General features: G+C 41.0%; 1 pseudogene; it reads left to right on the top strand.

Moving 5' to 3' along the window:
- The window catches only part of LOC146199788 (uncharacterized), a 58,636-nt pseudogene extending 52,924 nt beyond the window's left edge, over window positions 1-5,712 (top strand).
- The last annotated feature ends 288 nt before the right edge of the window (window positions 5,713-6,000 follow it).

Below are 6,000 nucleotides of genomic sequence, written 5' to 3' on the forward strand. Positions count from 1 at the left end.
ATTTGAGAGCAAACTTCCCAGAGAGAAGGGGAACTTATTTTTAAAAAGGATAAAGTATTGTACAGGCATAGCAAAGCCATACATAATTTGCTAAAGATCTTGAAGTCACTGTATATGGCGAGATAGACTTCGCCTCTACTATTCTTTTCAGATATTTATCTAAAGATCTGTCATTGACTCAGAAGCTTTGTAAGTATGAATTCCTAAATAATATTTTTGTTGACAGTTTCCGATTCAATTATTTGTTTTCGTCAGATGCATTGTCGGAGGTTCTTGAAAAGTGCTAAAACTGAAACCCCATTAAAGAAATAATTTGGGCAGACAAATGTTTTATCACCCCTTGCCCCGATTCACTGAAAATTTTATTTACCGACATTTCTATACATTAGGAGAGAAGATGACATCGAGATGAAGAAAGAGTGTGCCGTGGTGACGTAATGAGGGTCGCTTCATCCCAGTGATGACAAACTCTCCACTGATGACTTCAGGGGAGCAATAAAAAAAGCTTCGATAAAAGGGATTTGGAATGAAGAGAAGAAATGTAAATCTGGCTATACGGAAATTACATATCCCGCTACTTACCCATGCTGTATACCATAAGCACGTTGTTTTCACTTTGCTGAATGACGCATTGCATTTTGGTATGACCCACTTTATTTTTAAATTAGACACTTCTTGCAGAGTTTAACCGATTGACTGTATGTCCATGTAGACGCATTTAACCTTTGGAGTCACCAAGAAGAAAAAAATACTGCAGGTGCTTGTCTGACCACCGTCTTTCTCGCTAAGCTATGTAGCGCTAGACAAGCTTAGTTTTCACATCATTACTAGTTCCCTGGCTCTCCTCTAGACGATTCATTTGTTTCGGTTTAATTGGGTTTGATTGGTTACTGAAAACATCTCATAAGAGGCACAAAATGCGCGCTTTCCGGATCAAATTGGGTGTTTAACGTCAACATTTGCTCTAACACCATATTAACTCTGGGTATAGCCCATAAAATATACGTGTCATCAGGGCCCCACAAAGAATGCTACTAGCGTTTGTTAGGTTTATGCTAAATCTACACATGTAAGATTTTGATTAAGGTAATGAGCTTCTAATCTTAAGTAAAAATTTTTATAGGCCACGTTGTAGCTCTGCGCATTGGACAATAGGATCTAGAGTTGGTATCGTGGGGCAAAAAGCTTGTGCGAGGCTCGGGAAGCGTATAAGGATGTAAGAAGTACCAGCGTAAGAAAGTCAGGCGTAGGAGGTTTTGCAGAGAGGTGAAAGCATAGCATGAAAGCTTACAAGGGTAACCTTTTTATTTTAGTGCAAAACGAATGACTTACCTCAGCATACTACGGATACGTAATACCTGACACCTAATATGGTGTCCTGCTGGGACTGTACTCGGTGTTGATGTAGCGTTTTTGCACTCAGTTTGGTTTCATATTTCCGTGATTTATTTTTTTACTGTCTCCGATAACAGTACACTATCAGTCACTAAAGCCATGTTTCCTTACAAGGAGCTGCTAATAGGGCCTTAATAAGTATGCTCGTAATTTTCAGCTTTATATATAAACAAAAATATCGGCTTCGGTTAGAAGAAGGACTATAGAGATGCTTTTAGCTAAATCACTATCGTTCGCCTGAATGCGCACATTGCAGGTCAAAGCATCTCTTAAACACCGCCAACTATTTCTGTCCTGTTCCAGTAGTGAACACACTATTTTATCTTTCCTGCCTACCTAAGTTCCTTCCACTCCTGCGTGCTGGCATTTTTTTTTTGTTGTATCCGGTCATTTATGATTAACGATTATGAATAGCTTGTCCTCACATTGCACACCAGAATTGCTAAGATGATACTATATTTCGTCTCGTACGGTACATTCAATTCTTTTTTGAAACACGTCACCTGTTTATACATTTTCCCCAGTAGCATAACTTTTCCTGAGAGGAGCACAAAGACATGACCGCCAGTGTGAGGTGTTTTCTGAAAAGTTGAAGGACAGCCTTATCGACGGTGCCGTTGGCACTAGAGGTTCCACCGTAAATTCTTTTTTTTTTCTCGCGACCGGCGACCAGCGTTTGCGAAATCATGTGAATTCAGCAGGAAATCTTGTCCAGTCAGTTAATCATTCAAGAAAAAAATACACGTAATATTACCCTTCCGTTTGCTTTAAGAACATCTTCGGCGACCTTGCGCACCGGCGAATGTGCAAAGTCGTAACTTAGCGCTCGCGCCGGAATGGCTTAATTCGAAGGTCTTGGCCATAACCGTCCGGATCGTCCGCAGAGAGAGAAAACACAGCCATAAAGAAGAACGTCAAAGCGGTCTCTTTGCTCGGTAGCGCCCCACGAGGTCCATTTTCCCCAGTACACTTTCATACATATTTTTTGAAGAGGCGACGGCAGAGATGCCAAAAACGCGGCGGCGATTGAAAGGCACAAAGGCAGGAACACCCTCGTAGTTTTCTAGTCCTTGCCATCGCAAGCAGGGCTAAAAGCCGCTGAGTTTTGCTGCTCCTAAAGGAAACGATCTAGAAAAAACGCTGACAAAAGCGCGCCACTGGCATTCAATTTATAGCTTCCCTTGTGAGCTGCGGGAATGAACATCCTTTCCGCACAAGCAGTGACAAGATTTCCTTTCGCAGTCGAGAATGGCACAGTGGCTGCGGCGGACCTGCAGTCCGCCGCTATCTAACAATTGTTAGATTCGAAATATAAGCCTACTGTGGGAATCCTAACAATTACATTTCGAATCTAGCAATTATATTTCGAGAAAACAATTTGCCTGCAGAATATCGAGCACTTACCGAGGAATCGGAAGTTTTTCGTAATATGGAATCCTGCCAGTGTTCGCTTTATACCAATACAGACTTTTAATGAGCTTCAAAAGTGCTTCGCGGAGCAATGAAAATTACGTTGGCAGTTTGGCAGAACTAGCAAAAAACACCCATATTCCACAAACCAGAAATAAAGTAATGTGGTTAGTTCCTACACCTAGAGCATATTACTCAGAACAATATATCTCTTACACACTGCCAGTGCTATTAAATAATTTAAACAAAGAAATGTTTGACCCTTTCCAGCATTCAAATACTGTTAAGAAATTTTTTCTAACAACTTTGTGTAATGCCGCTGCGTGTACTTTTGTGTTAGTACTTTTTGCTTCTTCTTCAAGGTGTGTTATCTTCTTTTGTGGTATAATGTATAGCGCAGAATTTATTGCCGCTTGTCTGATGCAATGCCAGTGTAAAAAAGGGGGCAGGACCTCTGTCAAGCTTCCAAGCTTTTAATTCTGTCTCCTTCTCTAATATAGAGACGATAAAAGGCTGATTGATTGATGGAAGAGCTCGATTTTCCGCTCTCCCGCACTTGTTAGTTTCAGTCTCTACATTCTTCAGCCTAACGGGCTGCAGAGCATACCGTTCCCTGAAAAGCAGTCCTAATTTACATCTACCCGCTCATTGCCAATCGTGCGATTTCAAGCCAGTGTGAACCAAAGTTTCCAGAAATTAAGATTTTAAGCAGGAGCAAGGACACTCTTGTTCGTGAGTTGCTCGAAACCTTTCATATAAAAAGGCTGGGATCGGATTTCATCAGTGACACCACAGTATCATTATTTAATGAAGAAAGTCATCTTCTGAATTTCGTTTAAATAAGGACGGTGCCGACGGTGTCGGAACATTACCTTTTGAAGAAGTTTCAATTTGTGTCGTTTAGAAAATGAAGTTGGAGTCAGCGCCTGTCCTTTATGTCTATTCGTGAGTGTCTTTTTGTTGGTGCTGCGAATCGTTCCTTTTGAGAGTGAATGTATACGTGTACCAAAACAAAAGCAATCTGCGCTTCCAAGTAAGATTTAGTGACATTAGAGCTTCTGTTAAATCTGCAGGTGGAAATAGCGGCACTCTGCGTCGACATCTGCCCCTTCTTCTGCCGTTTCATCACCCATTGCCACTCCATCACCTGTTGCCGCTGCATTACCTGCTGAACTCGGATCAACTTTTGCACGCACAGCTCAGGTAGCAGCAGCCAATGGCACCTGCAGCCTTGCCACAATTGATCTAGCAACTTGTCCAGATGAGTTCTATGAGGGGGCATCATTGGAGCGATTGGATCTGCTGTGAACTGTTGTTGCTGAGCTTCACACTATCAGTGAAATCTATGGTTATCTTCTAAATATTTCGTAATCTGGTTAGATTGTAGAGCGGTTGTACAGAAAAGTATTACTTAAGCTGATGTCTGTGTAATGTCTCCTCGCTCACTTTGCCCTTGTTTTTCGTGCGGCTTGAATATGAGTCCCCACCAACTTGCCAACGTTTCCACCCTTATAAAAAAATAAAGTCATTTATTTTCTTAAATAAAAAATAAAGAAATTAAGTAAGCTTTAGTATTATATCATGCTCTTCTACGCCTCCCTGTGAAGCATACACAACAAGTTAGCAGCATCATAATATTATGGCTCATTTCTTTTTCCTTGCTTTTCACTGTAACACTTAGCCCACAAAATCTTACAGCAACTTTCTGGATGGCCCGTTCAGAGATGTTTGTTTATTGTTGATAATCTTGTACATTATGGCTAGAGAAAATGAAATTCGCATTATTACCTAGCCTATATTTACTACTTAATAATGCAATTCTACACAGCAAATCGAAACTGAAGACACAAGTCAAGCAAGAATTTTGCAGTGCTAATGGGACGCATCAACGGATTAGGTGCATCAACTCAAGTAACGCATTTTGAGACATGTGACAGCAGCGTACAGCACCAGCCAGATGTTAGTAGCAAGCACAGTGGACCTGACCACAAATCTAGGTATTTTTCTGGCTAAGACAACATAGATAGCTCAGCAAATGCATTGTCAGACCTTTGGAGTGTCAGCATCATAGTCTTTCCATTACTTCTTGCCAGTTTCGTCAGAAAGAATATGTGATGTCACTACTCAAAATAGCCTTCATTTGTTTCTCATGAAGTTGAATCTTGGTATCAGCTACTCATAACTGGATATTTTGTTCTCTACAAACGAAACGTCTGCATCACGACATTTCAAAAATGTTTTAAACACACTCTCTGTGGCAACCAAGAAATGAATTTTGCGCCCCCTTCCCATTCTGAATAGTGATAGAGGCCACAATGCCTGACAGTTTCAAGGTGAATTATCCTGTATGCACGACGATTATTGATTTCACAGAGATACGTACTGGACAGCCACCAACAGTACGGCAGGAACGAGTCCTATATTCGAATTACAAAGGGGCGTACACAATTAGGTTTTTGGTTCGCATAACACCAGGAGGGATGATGTGTTTTTTTCTCGAAAGATTTTGGTAGTAGGCTATCGGATGCACACATAACAGTTGATTCTGGTCTTATAGACCTTGTTCAATCTATGTGTACAGTTATTGCATAGAAATGAATTCCCAGGCATCAGAACACTGCTTAGGAATCAGAACGTTGTGCTTGTTGGACTCCCATTTCTCCACGGCTCTAATTCATGCCAGAAGAGGTTAGCGACACTTACAGTGTTGCTCAAGTAAGAATACATGTCGAAAGGATGATTCCAAGGATTCAAATATATAATGTCTTGAACAGCAAAGTGCCTATTGAACTCATTCCATGTACGACTGACGCCTTCCATGTCTGCTGTGTGTTAGCTAACCTCCAGCTCCCAATCATTAAACTCAAAGAGCATGCCACAGCTATTTCGAACCATCCGTTTCACTGACCTCACCTTGACAGCATGAACCAAACAAAGATAGGTTACTAAAGCCTCAAGTCCACCAGCCTGTATTTCAAAAGCTGGACTGCCTCGGATTCAACATATAATTTTATCAGAATATTAGCCAGTAGGCTGAGGCTTCTAGCCCTTGATCAGTTTTTGCTGTATTGCCAAGATTTCCATCTCTGCTGTCGCTCTGCACAGACACTCATTCTGGATTGTGATTTGTCTGAGCATGCATCTGAGCATTAAAGTATTTGCAATTTAATCTTTCAAAGTTGTATATGTCTAACA

This window comes from Amblyomma maculatum, chromosome 2 (assembly GCF_055883805.1).
Source record: "Amblyomma maculatum isolate TAMU_Amacu chromosome 2, ASM5588380v1, whole genome shotgun sequence".
NCBI lineage: Eukaryota > Metazoa > Arthropoda > Arachnida > Ixodida > Ixodidae > Amblyomma > Amblyomma maculatum.